Source organism: Felis catus, chromosome A1 (assembly GCF_018350175.1).
Source record: "Felis catus isolate Fca126 chromosome A1, F.catus_Fca126_mat1.0, whole genome shotgun sequence".
In the NCBI taxonomy this organism is placed as follows: domain Eukaryota; kingdom Metazoa; phylum Chordata; class Mammalia; order Carnivora; family Felidae; genus Felis; species Felis catus.
In genome coordinates this window covers 16874846-16894013 of record NC_058368.1, presented here as the reverse complement: position 1 = coordinate 16894013, position 19168 = coordinate 16874846, and the positions used below count along the sequence as shown (strand labels likewise).

General features: G+C 37.9%; 1 long non-coding RNA gene across 1 annotated transcript; it reads right to left on the bottom strand.

The window, feature by feature from the left end:
* Nucleotides 1-12971: 12971 nt before the first annotated feature.
* On the bottom strand, nucleotides 12972-18553 carry LOC109497541. The gene is made up of 4 exons (XR_002153815.3): nucleotides 18383-18553; nucleotides 15318-15463; nucleotides 14892-14978; nucleotides 12972-13333 (listed from the first exon to the last, which is right to left on the bottom strand). It is a non-coding gene; the product is annotated as an uncharacterized LOC109497541 (long non-coding RNA).
* Nucleotides 18554-19168: the final 615 nt, after the last annotated feature.

The window sequence follows — 19168 nt, the reverse complement described above, 5'->3', positions numbered from 1 at the left end:
TTATGAAACAGGGGCATCAAAATAATTGTGATTAACATGTATAAGATCTTAGGGCAAGTTACGAAGAATTTCAATAGAGGGCCAACATTCATACACACACAAAAAGAACAACATGGTTGAAATTAAAAAAAAATGTAATAACCCAAGTTAAGAATTCAATAGTTGTAACGGAAGGTTAAAAACATCAGAAGACAAAATCAGTGATCTGGAAGATAGGTCAGTAAAAAAAAGTATCAGGAAGATGCCCAGAGAGGAGAAAAAAGGATAATAAAATATACAAAAGACATATAGGCCATGGTGGAAAGTTTTAACATAGGAACAGTGAGTCCCAGAAGAAGAGAGATTGAGTAGAAACCATATTTGAAAATACACTGGATGAGAATTTCCACAAGCTAATGAACACTATCGCATGTATTTAAGAAGCTTTATAATTGTATATTTAGAAAATGTAAAAGACTTTACAAATAAATTATTAGCATTATTAAGTGAATTAGGTAGAGTTACTACATCCAAATCAATATATAGAAATCAACTATATTTCTTGATGTCTTATTAATGGAATTTCTACCTAAGTAATTTCCCTAAAACTCTATTTGACTTTTTTATTTCCAACACCCACTTACTCCTGCAACTGCTCTTTCCTTTCTTCCCTCTCTTTTTTCTTTCATGTCTTTACATCTTTATGTCTTTCTTCCTCTCTTCCTTCCTTCCTTCCTTCCTTCCTTCCTTCCTCCCTCTCTGTTTTCATTTTCAACCTTCATCACTTGACACATGTTGAAAATGCTAAAGTTCAGGGGCGCCTGGGTGGCTCAGTTGGTTGAGTGGCCAACTTCCGCTCAGGTCGTGATCTCGCGGTCCGTGAGTTCGAGCCCGACCCCCGCGTCAGGCTCTGTGCTCACAGCTCAGAGCCTGGAGCCTGTTTCAGATTCTGTGTCTCCCTCTCTCTGCCCCTCCCCCGTTCATGCTCTGTCTCTCTCTGTCTCAAAAATAAATAAACATTAAAAAAAAACTAAAAAAAAAAACAAAGAAAATGCTAAAGTTCTATTTATGTTTTATTAGTCATATAGTATATATTGGTTGGATAATTGCTAAGATACTATCTTAATTGAATGCCGATGGCCACCTTTAGTTTTAGAGATTATTTTTAATTCTACTTAATTCTTACAATACTTAATTGAAAGAACCTTACATAATTTTATTATTTCTTTAAAAAAATTTTTTTTAACGTTTATTTATTTTTGAGACAGAGAGACAGAGCATGAACGGGGGAGGGTCAGAGAGAGAGGGAGACACAGAATCGGAAGCAGGCTCCAGGCTCTGAGCCATCAGCCCAGAGCCCGACGTGGGGCTCAAACTCACCGACAGTGAGATTGTGACCTGAACTGAAGTTGGACGCTTAACCGACTGAGCCACCCAGGCACCCCTAAAGAAACTTACATAATTTTAAATGAGTATTATTTACAACAATCTGTTTAGTAATCCATAAGAATATTAGAGATATGATCCTTCCACTCTTCCTCAATAAGGTGAACACTGGGACTCAAAAAAAAAAAAAAGAAAAGAAAAGAAAAGAAAAAGGAAAGGAAGAGAGACAGAGAAAAAAAAAAAGAAAGACAGAAACACATAAACTGGATGGTACCAGAGGAAAGCGATATCAGGTCTGTGTATAGTCTTAAGCACTAAATTTGGAAACAGGACTATAAAAAACCAAGTATGAGTGAAATTGTCAGAGGCGCTGAGTGGCTCAGTTGGTTGAGTAACAGATTCTTGATTTCAGCGCAGGTCATGATTCTAAGGTTGTGGGATAGAGCCCCGCATCATGCACAGCATGGAGCCTGCCTGAGATTCTCTCTCTGTACCCCTCTCCCCTGCTCTGTCTCCTCTCTCTCTCAAATTAAAAAAGAATGAGTGAAATGGTCAAACAGTTAATAAGAATTAACTGAGAGGGGAGCACACTCTCTTACATTTTTTTTAAGAAAAGCCCTCAGCCTTTAAAGAACATTCCCTATTTTCATTATAAGATTAAATTATACATTACTCTCTTTTCCAATTCTCATAGTTCTTCTTGTGCTGCAAAACTTCAGATCATCTATAGATGGTTAATTACTCCATATATAAAAATGTTTTGCATAAGGTGATATTAGGAAAACTGTAGAAGGTCTGAACAACAATGAATGTGGTAGAATGCTGCCATAGCAGAATTTTACTTTTGCAAATGTTAATAACTTTGCCATTAAAAAAATGCTGGAGTGCTGGTCTTGGGTTCCATATGCTGTTAGAAGTTTTCCAGATGTCTGAGAAATATAATACCATTCATTTGAATCTCTCTATAGTTAAGCCATCTGGTACAGTTAAGCACCAGAAGCTTTACAATTATTCACAATTCTGTTACATAGAATGCCATTTCTACTATTGGGGAATAAACTGATATCACAGATATGCTGTTAGTAAATCTGAAAAAGTTCTCCCCTAATGGAGACAGACGTTGATGTTCCTATGAAGATATTGTGTCACTTATTACTGCCTACGCTCATCAACACAATGATGGTACAAATGGTTTGCTATCCTAAACATCCCTAATTTCACTGAAATTTGGATTCTGCATACTTTGTAATATGGTCACTTTATTGTAATATGACATATAAAGTTACATCCTTTGGTAGAAATCATGGCCTTGCCTATACTCTGGTGGTGTCACCAGAGAAGATTCAGGGTTTGAGTGGCTCTTCAAAAACTTTGATGCATGTTACATCCTAATAGCTTTAGCAGTGTGGAAGGGACAAGAGCATCAGAAATTCAACGCAGCTGGGATAAATGATACAAATATACCCTCCTTAATGTCCGGCACGTTGTCACCGGTTAGGGAGTACCCTATATTTGATGGTAGTTCTTCTTCGCTTCTGGAATTATCATGGTCAGAGTAGGATTTAAACACTGAGTAAATCTTTACTGAGCATGCAAAATGTTCCAGGGGCTCTTTCAGCCATGGTGAGGTTACAAAGTCGAATAAAGTGTAATTCTGCCTTTAAGGAACTCACTCGAGTCTCCATGCCATTACTGATCACTTCATTTGTTGGGTGTAAGGACTCTGTTTGCTTCCAGCTTGACAGGTGCCTCTGAGGGAATTAATCCCCAGAATCAGGTGGTAAAATTTTAAACTTCCGTATGTTCTTAAAATACACACATTTAATAAACATTTATGAAATATTTTTAATGTGCAAGCTTTCCAGCATTGAAAACAATAAAGGAATAAAAAATGAAACAAAAGAGGAAAAATACCCTTAAGAAACTTGGGGGCTAGTCAAAATTACGGAAATGTAACAAACTGTAAAGTAAAATGATAATAAGGGTTATAAAAAGGAAGGGTAGCTTGGCTCTTGGGGAGCACGTTAGCAGGAATGCCTAAATTCTGAAATTGTTGGGAGAGACTTCCTAGAGAAAACTATTTGAGCCAATTCTTGCAAAGTGATTTCATACCTGTTCTCAGCTGAGATAAGAGTACTTTCCAGGTTTATAGGAAACTAGAACCGGCACAAAAAGGCATTGTATGTCCTGAACCTTGTGATCACTTTTGGTGATACAAGACCTACGGTAAGCATGGCATACCAGAGCTTTTGAATCTTTGCATCAAAGTGGAAGGTTGTTGGCCTGTCCCCAAGAATGTTATCTAGAAGTTGCCTAAAACCTCTTCAGTTTGAAAGAGTTTTAACAAACCTAACGATATTTGGAAGACTCAGAGTTACTACTTATTCTGTCCTTGTGCTGACACTTGATATGAGCTCAGTTTAGAGCTTTGATCTGCAGTTTAGAAATGATGACTTTTATCTTGGTGTCCCCCTCAGTGTCAGGGCTTTTACACTATTTAATATCTCCTTCCGGATCTCCATCATGTACTTCTAGTGAGAACCATGTATGAGTAAGGCTATGTGCTAAGGACTGAAAATGCCAAAAGTGTAAGTATATGGTTCCTATTCCTGAGGGATTTAGAAGGTAGTTGGGGAGACGGGATATTTATTTTAAGAATAGCAACCTGGGGTGCCTGAGGCTCAGTCAGTTAAGCCTCTGACTCTTTGTTTCCGGTCAGGTCATGATCTCACGTTTGTGGGATGGAGTCCCACATTGGGCTCTGCATTGACAGTGTGGAGTCTGTGTAGGATTCTCTTTCCCTCTGTCTATGACTCTCTCTCCCCCCCCTCAAAATAAATAAACTTTAAAAAATGAACAGCAACCTATATTTAAAATGGCAAATCCGTGGTTAGTTCTGTGACAAAGGAAGAGGATAGACTGTAAGTGCCACAGATTTTCACAGAGGTATTAAACCATGAAAACCAAAGAAATAAGAAAAGCTCCTGAAGTAGAGGTAGAGAGATGGTTTAGAAAGAAGAGAAATTCTAAGCTTACTTTAAGTCAAAATTCTGAGAGAGAGAGAGAGAGAGAGAGAGAGAGAGAGAGAGAGAGAGAAGAAGAAGAAGAAGAAGAAACAAAAGAAGAAGAAGAAGAAGGAGAAGAATAGAAGGAGGAGGAGGAGGGCGAGGAGGAAGAAGAAACGGGTATTTATGTTTACACTCAAGGAATGATGAGTAGACATTTTGGCAACAGTGGACACTCAGTTAAAAAGTGCAGTAACATTAAAAAGGAAGAAACTGAGGGTTGATGGGGGGTGGGAGGGAGGAGAGGGTGGGTGATGGGTTTTGAGGAGGGCACCTTTTGGGATGAGCACTGGGTGTTGTATGAAAACCAATTTGTCAATAAATTTCATATAAAAAAATAATAAAGAAGACAATCACTTGTAAAAAAAATAAAAATAAAAATAAAAGTCTAAGAGTCAAAAAAAAAAAAAAAAGGTAGATACAGGCCATGCTGTGCAAGACTTTGAACTTTGTCCCACACATGAGAGACACAAATGGGAGCTTGAGAGCAGGGTGATGGCATATCTAAAGTAGTATGTGGGGGAGATTAAAAGAGGGTTTTCGATGTAGGAGCCTAGGTACCATATAGGAATAAAGACCCAACTAGGATACTGACTAGAGAAGAAAAAGGATGTCAGTGGGAGCCATTAGAGAGATTCGGCAGTATCCTGTACCTGGGTTTTTCAATTTCTACTTCATCTCTACGCAAAATGTACATGTTCTTTGGCCTGTGTACTTGGGCCTGTTCTCTGCTCTTTACTAATATATTTATGATGATATCAAGTCAGCATACTTCTGTCAAGGCAAACTGTTTGCCTTTTAATAAGGGCTTATGAAATATATATATATTTTAATCCAAAAAAGTAATATAAACAGCAGAACTGCAAGTCTTGAGGCAAGCCTGGAGGAGATTTTGAATTTAGATCACTGGGCCTGTTTGCTTTGGTGCAGTAGATGCTGGCATGGAAATCTTTTTTATGTGAAAAAATGGTACAACATAAGGGGACTAGCACAGCTCTCAGAAAGATGACAAATGACAGTAGAAAATACTAATACGTAGAAACAATACATAATGTATTTTCCCCTTTTCTTTGTTTTGATAAAACTAAAATGTTGGAAAGAATACATTTTAGGAAGAATTTAATTAAATAAAAAACTTACGAAAGACTAAATAAAATATCCACGAAATAAAAGATTGTTGAACAAGAAAGAATAGCAAATACACAAAATAACTTTCCGTTATGTTGCAGAGTGAACAGGCTGAAAATAAAAATGCATGGCCGTATGGAAAAAGAAATGTAAGGCTTTTTCTTTTTATTTCTGTTTTGTAATGTATTTTTTATTTTTTTAATGTTTACTTATTTTTGAGAGAGAGAGAGAGAGAGAGAGAGAGAGAGCTTAGAGAGGGAGGGGCAGAGAGAGAGGGAGGCACAGAATCTGAAGCAGGCTCCAGGCTTGAGCTGTCAGCACAGAGCCTGATGCAGGGCTTGAACTCGTGAACCATGAGATCATGACCTGAGTGAAAGTCTGATGCTTAACCGACTGAGCCACCCAGGAGCCCCAGAAATGTAAGGCTTTGATTAAGTGAAACACAAGATACGTAATAGATATCTCATGCTTGAACACCTCCAAGCACCCTCTGGAGGCATGATAAACTTTGAACTTAACCAATTTGCCTTTTAAAATACACTCATTTACATATTATTCAAAATGTATATATGTATGCAAATGATTGGGGAAAGAAACTACGGAGATCCCGTTGTCCAATAACCTCATTTCACAGATGACAAAGTAGAGACCCCGGAAGGTCAAGAGACTTGACTGAACACAGGACTAGATAGGGAATAACACAGTAGTCCCGGCTTCACATGCAACCACTGCAATGTCTCTCCTTGTATCCTGGTTTTTATTGTTGCTTTTGATGATAGTGTCTTGACCTCAACTCTTTAACATTCAAAGCAAAGCTCTAGGTTTTGTTTTCTTCCAGAAAGCCTTTCCTGACTGTAACAGTCAGGATAATGGACCCCACGGATGTTTGCATCAAAATCTCTAGAAATCAGAGCACCTGGGTGGCTCAGTTCCCTTGAGCAACAGACTTTGGCTCAGGTCATGATCTTGTGGCTTGTGAGTTGAGGACCTACATTGGGCTCGCTGCTTTCAGCCTGCTTCAGATCCTCTGTTCCCCTCTCTCTGCCCCTCCCCAACTTGTGCTCTCCCCAAAATAAATATTTTTTGAAAAATCTCCAGAATCTGTGAATATGTTACCTTACGTGGCAAAAGGCATTTTGAAGATGCGATGCAATCAAGGGTCTTGAGATAAGATTATCCTGAGTTATCCTGAGTGGGCCCCAAATAATCATCGAGTCCTTTAAATGTTGAAGATGAGACCAAAGAAGGAGCGTCAGAACGATACAGCACAGGAAAGACCTGGCCAGCCATTGTTGTCTTTCAAGATGGAAGGGGGTCATCTTGAAAGGAATGGAAAGGAACGTGAGAAGCTGCAAGATGCTGGAAGAGGAAAGGTGATGGATGATCCCTTCAACCTACAGAAGGAACAGAGCCCTACTAACACCTTGATTTTACCCCCAATAAATCCCATTTTGAACTTCTGACTTCAGGAACATAAGATAATACATGTGTGTTATTTTAAGCCACCAAATCGGTGGTAATTTGTTACAGCAGCAATAGGAAACTAATACAGTGACTGTTCTAGCTTTCAGATCATTTACTCCAACATAAGCTTTTCATTGTCTGTTATCATTAGTTTTTAATTTAAATATCTTTCCAAAAATAAGTAACGGGCTCTTTAAAGCTGATGCCCCATAATAGAGACTTGGACACTTTGCTATTTCTAAAATTAGCAATCTGTACCCTCGGGAAAGTTACTCAACCTTTTACAGTTTTAATTTTCTAACTGTCAAATGGTTATTACAAAACCTTATCTTGAGGAATTTTGTGAGGATTAGCTATAATGAATTCATTCCAAGTTAAACTCTATGACTGGCAAAATGAAAATATTTAAACACATCCTTTAATGTAAAATTAATTGCACTAATAATGCACATATTTTTAAACGAATAAATTAACAAAAATCATGCTAAATGATTTATGAAACATAATAAATCCTAAGTAGCTATAAATAACATAGCATTAGTGTTCAGTATGACCATTATTTTTCTTCTATGTATTCCCTATAAACTTTATTATGGTTTTATTCTACAGACCCATCCCTGGGGTGGGAGTGAATTTTGGAACAAAGGTGGAAATTATAATGGGCTGTGAATGGGAGAGAGTGTGTTACATATATCTCAACATTTATAGGAGCTACATTTTGGCAGTTATTTCCTATATCACTATTCCGTTAGTCTTTAACAATTGCGGCCATATGTTGCTACTAATTTTTACATGTAAATATCCTAATAGATGTGACATATGTATAGATGGTATGCTATGTATGCTAATATATGTATAGAAAGAGTTTTAGGTTGGTGATTAACACTGGGTTTGAATCTGACTCTTACTTACTAAGTAGATAAACCAAGGTCCTTTAATTAACATATGAATTAAAATGAGGATTTTTACTGAATATGCAGCATCGGTGAGATGCTGTATACAAAAGCATCTCTTTAGTACAACCTGTTACCCAGAATGTTCCCATAAATATTATTTTATTTTCTCTTCGAAGATGGACATCATGCTTTTGATTCCTTAAGTGTCTCTCCTTATGATAAGCTAAGAAGCTCCAAATAAAAATTTGTTGCAACTGAGAATTGTGATCTATCTAATTAAGATAATAAAATAAATCAGAGACATCACCATGGAATGTATATTTAATAGTAGCAAGGAGATAGTGGAACGCCTACATTTTGTGGACTTATTTTGTCAACAGTCAATTATCATATATTAGGGGTCAGATATACTTTGGAATTCTGATATATTGTACCTTTTCTCAGAATGTGCTTCAACACAGGGAATTTACATATGGTCTGGAAATATGGTGTTTAGAAAATCTGCTTTTTCATTTAATCTTTAAAATAAAATTATATGTAATAAAAATTTGTTAAAATGTAGCTTAAAATGAAGACACGGAGAGATTAAGGCATTTAGTTTTAATATTTATTTATTTTTGAGAGACAGAGTGAGCTAGAGGTGGGGAGGGGCAGAGAGAGAGGGAGACACAGAATTCAAAGCAGGCTCCAGGCTCTGAGCTGTCAGCAGAGTCCAAAGCGGGGCTTGAACTTGTGAATCATGAGATCACGACCTGAGCCGAAGTCAGATGTTTAACCGACTGAGGCACCCAGGTGCCCCAAAGGCATTTCATTTTAAAACATTGTCTAAGGTTGCTTTATAAACAGTTTCTACATCTAGTTCCTTCTCAACCTAAACTAATCTTGCTAGGTTAAAACCAAGGCCCTTTTCTTTCACTTCCAGGTTGAAAAATCTCTAATGACTTCCCATTATCTGGACAGTTAAACCCAAACTTCTCTGCTTAGCACTTAGATCCCTACACATTTATACCCCCAATTCATTTTCTGGCCATGTTTACTACTTAGCTAGCCTGTGGTCTAAGCAGCAGTTGAGTGACCTCTTCTCTTTCCTTAATTCAGACATTTTCTGCCTGAATTGTCTGCCCAAATGCCAGACATTTGGGGGTTTGTTTTTAAGTTTTATTAATTTATTTTGAAAGAGAGAGAGAGAGCATGAGCAGGGGAGGAGCAGAGAGAGAGGGAGAGAGAAAATCCCAAGCAGACTCCTCACTGCCAGCACAGAGCCCGACGTGGGGCTCAAACTCATGATCTGTGAGATCATGACCTGAGCCGAAGCCAAGAGTTGGTTGCTTAACCATCCGAGCCATAGAGCAGGTGCCCCCTGTCTCTATGACATTTGTAATGGAGTTCTCCCCGGTTGCAGTTTAACCTCTTTTTTCCCCTGAGAATCAATGTGTTCGTTAAGATTACAAACTCCATGTCTTCCCTGAAGTCTCTCAATTCCTATGAGATGACATTCACACCTCAGTTGCAGTTCCATAAAATCCATATATCTGTCTTGTAGACATTATATCTTGCCCTGTATTCTAGGTGTTAGTGATTTTATCTCACCACCCCCCACCTCACTGGATGTTCGCCACAAATGACTGAGGTGAAGAACTCATCATTGTGTCTCATTGTGTCTCATCATTGTGACACCGTATAGAACCTTGCTCAGAGTTGTAATCCAATAATTCATTTAATGGTATAATAAATCTTTTTGAGGGTCCACTATATGATAAAGGAAAAAGTAGATGTTAGAACACAGAGATTAATACAGTGTTTGCTGCTCTGGCAGGATCTCTCTCATCAGGCCAGAACATTCATCCTTCATCACTGCAGTGAAGGCTACCAAGGACTCCCAGCTACTGTCTCCTCTGGAGAAACTCCCTGGCTTGGACAGGAATGCCTAGCCTAACAGGCAATGACTGACTGACCCAGATGCCGGTGACTCAAAATGAGTCGAGTTCTGTGGTATGATTCATGCCCTGGAGCCCGCGGTGGGTTCAGCCTGCAGGATGACTCCCCACTCAGAAGACATCCTTACTTAGCTCTTTTTCCTGTCCTATCCTATTTCCTTCACATCCTTTATTCTGAGAGTGTTTCCTTAATAAACCATGTATGTCTGCATTCCTACTCAGGCTCTCAGATGACCCAAACTGAAACAAAGTTGCACTAGTGATATTCCAATAACCAAGAAACCAAAACCACCCATGTCCATCAATGGATGAATGAGTAAAGAAGATATATAGAAGATATACACAATGGGATATTATTCAGCCACGAGAAAGAAGGAAGTCCTGCTGTTTGCCCCAAGTTGGGTGAACCCTGAGGGCATGATGCTAAGTGAGATAAGCCAGACAGAGAAACATAGATACTATATGGTATCATTTATATATGGGATCTAAAAGAGACAAACTTGGGGAAACAGAGTAGAGTGATTGTTCCAAAGAGTTGAGGGATGAAGGAAATGGGGAGAAAATGGCGAAAGGCTACAAACTTTGAGTTATAAGAGCATCAAGTTCCGGGATTTAATGTAGAGCATGGTTATTATAGCTGATAATACTATATTATGTCCTCAAAATTGCTAAGATAATAAATCTTAAATATTTTAACCACAAATAGAAATGATAATCATGTGGCAGGATGAAGGTGCTACTAACACTATGGTGTTAATCATTTTGTAATATATAAATATAAATTGAGTAAACATACTGTACCCCTTAAACTTACACAATGTTTATGCCAGTTATGTTACCATAAAGATTTGATAGCTTTTTTCCAGAAAAGATTGCACCTTCCTTTAGCAGGCCATATGCCAGTAAAAGATACAGCCGTGCAGAATTATTCATATCTCCAAACGAGGAGCTCCCATGAACTCGTTTATGTGGTTGCACCAGAATAGAGCAACCACGTGTCTATATACATGGGGGTGTCACAGAAGGCTTCACTGAACAGTGACTTTAAGGATAGCCTTGAAGAAGTTCCAAGAGTATGACAGGTAAAGCAATGGGAAAGGAAATAAGTGCCCTGAATGGGGAACACTTGGCTTCTGATACGAGTTGACTCATTTTATTTGTTGGTCTCCTATGCGGAAATTTCTCTCTAGGTAACAGTTCTCTCAACAGTCAGTTTTGCTGCAATAGTCAGTTTTCTCTCAGACACTAGATTTTTAAAAACTCGGGCCAGGAAATAATCGATTTCCTCTTGCAACTGTTTCCCCAAGGCCCATCTCCCACCATTCAGCATGGCAGAAACAGAATGTTTAGGACTTGGGAGCATTGACCTTTGTATCTTCAGGTCCAAGTGCTCTTCCTGGTACATAAATAGTTGATCAATGAATGAGTAATAGGGAATGAAGCTGAAAATATAGGTCAGAGCCAGATCGAAGGACTATGTGTTTGAGGCCATAAGGGATGAATTGATCCTACGAGCACCCTGAAGTTTGTAGGCAGTTTTGTCTTCCTGTGAATGATGGACTGCAGACAGGGAAATCTTGTGCTAAAGAAACTAACTAATAATAATTACCTACTTCCCTTGACTATTTCTATGTGCCAGAAACTATACAAAGTGCTTTATGGAGATGTTATTGAATCTTCTTAGCAACACCATGACATAAACACTGGTATTCTTCCTCATTTTACAGGAAACCACTAGAAGGGTTTAGAATAGGGATGCAGTGGATACATTCTGATTCGTGAGCATATTTCTGCCTACTGCATGGAGAATAGCTCACAGGAGGCAAGAGTGAAAGCAAGAACATCCATAAGGAGGCCTTTGCAACAGATCAGGGGAGAGATGATGTTGGCTTGGGCTACCGTTATAGTGGTGAGAATGACTAGATTCCAGATATACAGTATTTTGAACTTAGAGTCAACAGAGTTGCTGGTGTTTTGGGCAGCAGGTGTGAGAATGAGAAAGGGATGATACCACCGGTTTGTTTATTTATTTATTTTTTTTCCCCCTGAGCCATGAGGTGAATAGTACTGCCATTTACTGAGCTAGCGATGACTGAATGAGAAGCAGATTTGCTGGGAGTGGAGATTGAAAGTTCTATTTTTAACATGTGAATTTTGAGATGCCTTTTAGATTCAAATGGAGATGATGAATAGGCAGTTGGATATCCGGGTATGACATTCAGAAGAGAGGGAAGGCAGGAGATATACATTTGAGAGTTAACATAAGGTGGGTATTTAAAGATATGGCTCTAGATGGGACCACTTAGGGAGTGAGTGTCGAGAAGGAAGAAGAAAGTAATGAAGGCTGAGTGCTGTGACATTCCAACATTGAAATGTCAGGAAGAGAAGACACCAGATATTGAGACTGTGAAGGAATGATCGCAGGTGAGCGTGTGTAGTCCTAGAAACATTTTGAAAAGAAAAAAAAAAGGACCAATTCTTTTAACAAAATTAAGGAAGATATTTGTACATATAATCATATACATTCCCTCTTTCTTCAGGACACTGTTTCAGACATGGGTAATTTTACAGCAGGATATCTTTATTTTTTTTAAGTTTATTCATTTTTGAGACAGAGAGTGTGAGGTAGGGGTAGAGAGAAAGAGAGAGGGAGAGAGAATCTCAGCACAGAGTCCAACATGAGGCTTGAGCTCACAAACCGTGAAATCATGATCTGAGCCAACCGACTAAGCCACCCAGGTGCCCCAGGATATCTTTAAATAGAACATGCCCGGAACTTTGGCTCTCTCTTTAAATTGATACAAATTTTGTGTTGTAACCTAGTTTCTGGTGAGCAGAACGCACCCTGAAAAATTCTGAGCAGCACCAAAGAAGTTCATTGGGTCAATAGGAATGATGAAAGGATCCCAATTCTCTCCCCAGTAATACACTTCTACATGTGAGGTTACTCAGATAAATATTTCCACAGGATAAGAGTGAGCAAAATAATGCTTTACATAAACACTCACCTTTACTGACAAAACTTTATATAGAACTCTCATGAATTTGGCTAGATAAAATCGATTTCTTTGTTGTAGGTGACAGGCAATCCAGAATCGAGAAGTGAAGCACATACCTGAGACTTGAGTCGTATGACCCAAAGCAAGGATGGTCTATTTTGAACAATGCCAGCTGCTGAGGAAGTCCAGATTTCCTCAGCTACATTGAGGCAGATTAGTCCAGAGGGAGAGAGAGAGTTTTCTGGTCTTCCCTCAAGAAGAATGAGATTCTAAAACATAGCTTATTTTTTTATGATTCTTTGGAGAAAGCCCACCCAAATGGAGACAGAGCAGAAAAAAAAAAAAAAAAAAGAGATGTGCATGAACTTGTCTTTGCTGGAAAGAGCAGTTCTTTTCCCCTTATGACTCTGGATCCAGGGTTCTTTTTCCTTCCCAACTGGACACTGAAGCATCTCTCCTCCTTGTACAACATAGGTAAGCTGTGGAGAATGGAGAAGGGGATATGTTAGAATAATCATGTATACATTTCTTTCGCCCATATCTAGCCTTCCACCCAGGGCTTAGTGTGTGAGTATGATACACATTATACTGTTGATACACATATACGGTTGTGTACCCAGTGTACAACACTCAGCAGGGTTTGTAATTTTCCCGGGGTGTGCTCTGCTCAGTGAATAGCAAGCCAGCAGCTTTAGGAGGCTTACCTCCCCACATTTCTGAGTGTGTATCCTATTAACTTTAACTTTAACTTTCCTATGCCTTGAAGTAAGGATTGAGGGAAGGGGATTTAAGAACACTCACTATTATCCATTTCTCCCCTTTCTTGTTTTCTCCTCTTTCTCCTCCAACTATACCATAAGGGCTTTCTAATTCTCTGCTCTAATTATGAAACACACTTGCTTCATAGCCTCCTTCTTCCCTGCTCTATAGACTTCCTATCTCCAGAATGATCCATTTTCTCCTTACTGTAAATCTCATGGCTTGGCTTAATAATAATAAGCCTACAAGAGAGAAAAACATTTCATTAATGAAATATATATATATCAATATATATCACATGATTTTTTTAAATATGGTTTTGTTTTCTACCTTTTTTAAAAGGTAAAATTTTAAAGAGGGAAAAGAAACCTGTCTGGGCCTCAACTTTTTCATCTATAAAATGAAAGAATTAGAATTGATGATTTCTAAGTTATTTTTTAAATCAAAATTTCATAAATCAATTTCATCATCTGAGTGAAAAGAGAAAGTAAATTTAGTCTAGTGAATATACTAGAAAGGATGAAATTAGACCTAGTATTTTAAGCAAAACAAAGGTCATTGAAGTATTCATTGTTAAGTCATAAATATTTGTACGTAACTGTGAGAAATTAACAATCTGCCCTCAAGAGTTAAAGAGAGATTGATGGAGCACTTTATACAATTTTAATAGCAAATTTGGGGGAACAAAAAATCTGCTAAACTGTATCTCAGAGCCCTGCAGAATTTACTTACTATAAAAGTTTCCAATCTTATGTAGTTGCCTTTCTTAGAGCAGGAAATAAGAATCCTTACTTTTCCACTGTTTTACAGTATTGTTCTTTTCCCATCTGTACACCTATGGGACTATTCACAATGCTTGCACCCTCCCATTCTGTCTTCATAAATCAACTGAATTTCAGTGAAAAATCATCAAAGACTGCATTATCTTTCCCAATTGTTAAGCTATCTATGTTTCAAAGCACAAAGAAATGGACACGAGGGCAAAGTAACCAGAAACAAATAATGAAATAAATGAATAAAACTGAGCTTGGCTAATCTTTAACATAGGCTGCACATCGGTGAACTAATGTTTTACTACAGCATAGGTGCCTTTTTCAGAAAAGCATAGTTTTAACCATCATCAGTTAAATTGAGATGCATTGACCCCTGTCGGAGAGGAAATACTTTTTTTAGTGAAGGACGTCAGGATAGATGTCACAGAATAAGAGGGTCCAGGGATAAGCAAAGAAAGAGCTTTTTAAGGGAAAGGCAGCAGGTATAAAAAGTCCCCTCACTTACTTCACAAGTTGCCATGAGAACGCTCATGGTATTGTTGACTGGGGCACCTCTGGGCCCTACCGGGGTCTTCAGGGCAGCTCTGCATTTCTGTTGAGTGAAAAGGGATTAGGCTGTATTTAAAGGATCCTAAATCACCTTGAAGTATTTACTCTGAATCTGGGCAGTCTCTTGTTCCATATGCTTTCAAACGGGAAGGTGAAGGAGCGGAGGGCAGCTTCTAAGAACATTGCTTTATTTTAAATATAAATGATCTTTTCCCCTTTTGGAAGCATGCTTTAAAAATACTAAGAGGAGTCTGATCCCCTGATCCTAAGTCTACCACATAGCTAATGCAGATCTGAGTCAAGCTCCAACCTCATCTAAGTGCAAACATTTATAAGAAAAGTTTGGGGTATTAAAAAAACACTGAAAAAAAAAAAACCCCACCTTGTGATCTGAAATGCTGGAAGGAGTCCAATATCCCTCTATGGCCATTATGACCCAATGTGCTCTCTGCTCTCCAGGGATAATTCTTGCTCTCGAAATGTGACGTCAAGCTGTTGAAAACTTCACCATATCAAACACGAAGAATTCTTAGAAATAAGGTAGAAAATAATGAAAAAAAAATTTAAAAAGAGGACATTTACTTTTCCCCTTTCTCACTAGCTGATAGAATCCTATTAATTATCACAAATCAACACTCAGATGAGGTTTTCACCGTTCTTCACATAGATAGGATTAGCTACTTTATTTGTGCTCTATACTTGTAACTCAGTGTTTATGACTCTATAATAGGATGTTCCTCAGTGCATTGTAACTATTTGGATACATACCACTGTTTGTAAGCCTATCTGTGCATGTGCTCAATATTTATGACTATTGAAATGATTTGTGTCTGCAGCGTGTTTTCCACCAGATTGTGATTTGCTGAGCCACAAGCAAGAGGCGGTGTAGCATTATTCATTTTGGTATCTTCATGCACATGTTTAAACAGATGATTCTATGACGGGATTTGCAATACCCTTTTCTCAATACTATTTTTAATACTATTTATTTGTTGAAAAAAAGTTATTGGTGTCCAGATTTTCAACAGAATGAAGTCTGCTATTCAAGCATTCAAGATATCCAGAGTTATTCTAGAGTCAGACGTGTGGTTCTAGTAGTCTCGTTTACTAGTTTAGAAACAATGTGATCCTACCTAGACACTTTCCCCAAAATAAACACTATGCTGTAGCAAGAATGGCTTTCTCTGTGTCCCTAAACACAACATGTCTGAACTCAAGTTCTAATAACCAGGTGGAGTAGCCTCGCCATTTTAATTACATAGAGCTTAGTATTGAAAGAGCACACTTCGATTCTTTATCACAGTTGTTCAGTTAGGATCATTTCTTCCCATAGATGATAAATTTCTGTAAGTCTTTGCTAATAACCTGTATTTCAATGTTAACTCCTTCAGACTGAATGGGACCAAAAAAAGTCATTAATTAAATAGCACATTGTGTTGGGAACAAGAGATATTTGACATCTGAATAAATTACAATTTTTCTTCTTGTTTTTTTGAAGTTTATTTATTTTGAGAGAGAGAGAGAGGGAGGGAGAGGGAGAGAGAGAGAGAGAGCAAGCAGGGGAGGGCCAGAAAGAGAGGGAGGGAGGGAGAGAGGGAGAGAATCTCAACCAGGCTCCACACTGTCAGCATGGAGCCCGACACAGAACTCGATCCCACAAACCAACTGTGAGATCATGACCTGAGCCAAAATCAAGAGTCAGACATTTAATTGACTGAGCCACCCAAGCACCCCCAATTTTCCTTCTTAATAGATGTGTGCGTAACAATAAACAAGTTACTTAATATAAGATACAATCTCATTATCTGTAAAATGATGATAGTAATACCTACCTTGAGGAGCTGCAGGAAAATAAAAGATAATACACGTAACAACACTGCATTTAATATGGACTTAATAAATGCTAAATCTTACTATCATCACACACTTGTTATATTCAATCCCTCCTTTGATCTTCAAAGACATAAGAATTGCATGCATGTTTTTTGAAAGAGAAAACAGTAAATTCAAGACTCAGAAGAAGACATTTCTTCCAAAAGTAATTCTCTGCAAAATAAAAATTTAGAAAAATTGTACTCTTTTTGAAATAAGAATTGAAATATTTAAGAAGAGAATTAGTTGATACAAGAAGGCAATTAGAAAGTTAGGATAGTAAGGATACTATGAATTCAGTAGCAGAATTGAAATTAATATTGCAGGAAGCAAAAGTAGAAATGACACCAGTAATGATCAAATTACTGAATTAAACATTCAGTACAAAATAAGAACCAATTCCAAGTTAAAAAAAAAAAAGAAAATACAATCTTAAAACATGTGCTAGAAGTTTATGAGAATACGAATTTTATTCATTTACATTTTTGAAAAAATTGTACAAAGTGGAAAGAAATTTCAGAACCTAGAGAAGAGATTCTTTCTCTTACTAGAAAGGAAGATTCTAAAATTGACGAAGAAGAATAAGCCAATGTGAACAGTAAAGACAAAAACATTAGGAAATTATTTTGGCCAGTGTTTTGTGAATGCACTTATGAGATAAATAAGAAAAAGTGATCATCATGACAGGAAAATAATCTTCAGACAAAACTGTGAAGGCAGTTTCCAAAAAAAGAAACTTAATAAATAGATATTTATAAAATATCCATTTGTAAAAATATTTGTAAAAATAGTAACATTTGCTATTTAATTTATCTTTAATTTTTTTTCCAAATTAACGCATATTAAGAATGATAACACCTAGTGTTGGCGAGAGGTACAATAGCCATTCTGGTACCCATTTGATGGGAGGGAAAATTAGAATATTTTCAGAGTACTACTTGGAAAGTTATCAGAAGATCCTAAAAAGTAGCTTCCCTTTAACTAAGGAGTTTTTTTTTTTCCCAGTCTTATTGTAAGGATAAAATTGTGCAAATATATAGCATGAAGGTAATCATCACAGGATGATTGACAGTACTGGAAAATCGGGAACAAATGGTTAACAAATAGAGCTTAGCTTCTTTAACCATCATAATGATGAAAAAGAAGCAAGCACTATGCAGTGTTTACTATATGGCACCTTTCAAGGTTTTATACATGCATTATTACATTTCATCCTTGCGATGTAACCACACATTGTGTTATAGTTTTATCTTGTCTGCCATTTTGCAGATAAGGTTTTACAAAAAACTACACAGGACACACTGTCAGCAGAGGGTAACGAGACAATTCAGGCATTCTGACATCAGAACTTAGGTCCTTTCTATTTTATGCATGGTCTTTCCTGTATTGGAATATTTTGCAGGCTTTAAGCCTTCAGACTGTATTTATTTATTGATATGGAAACTTGATTATAAAATACTGTGTGTTTATCTTCATAACTCTATGTAAAGCTATGTTATATTAGTCCATTTGGGCTGCCGTAACAAAAGCACCACAGTCTGGGTGACTTAGGAACAACAAAAGTTAGTTTCTCACGGCTCTCCAGGCTGGGAAGCCCACCGTCAAGGTGACCCAGATGCTGCAGATCCCGTGCCTGGTGAGGGCCGGCTTCCTTCTGAGGGTCTTGTCGCTGTGTCCTCGCGCAGTACAAGGGCTAAGGGACCCTCTGAGGTCGCTTTTATAAAGGCGCTGATCCCGTTCAAGGAGGCCCTGCTTTTGTGACCCAATCACCTCCCGACGCTGCCACCTCCTACTATTATGACACAGAGGATGAGGTAGCAGCGTGTGACTTCGGGGAAGCGACAAAGTCCAGTCCGTAGCCTATGTCTGTATCTGTGTATTTGTAATCCTACACGCAGACATACACATATTTGCATCTAGGAAGAAATGAAGAAACTCTAACCCGAAATATTAGCAAGAATGTCTCTGCGTGGTGGGATTCGTGATGATTTCTAATATTTTTTTTCTGCCTATTTTCATTACCAGTTTTTGCCTAATGAGCATTTATTCTTATGTAATGAAGTCGTTAAAATGACACTTATGTTCAAACAGAAAATTTTGTACCATATAAAAATGCTTTTTATTGGATGATATAAAAATATTTTTTTAATGTTTATTTTTGAGAGAAAGAGAGAGTGCAAGCGAGGGAGGGGCAGAGAGATGAAGACAGAATCAGAAGCAGGCTCCAGGCTCCGCCAGAACTGTCAGCACAGAGCCGGAGGTGGGGCCCAAACTCTGGAACTGCAAGATCATGACCTGAGCCAAAGTCAGACGCTCAAGGGACTGAGCCACCCAGGTGCCCCGAATGACGTAAAAATATTA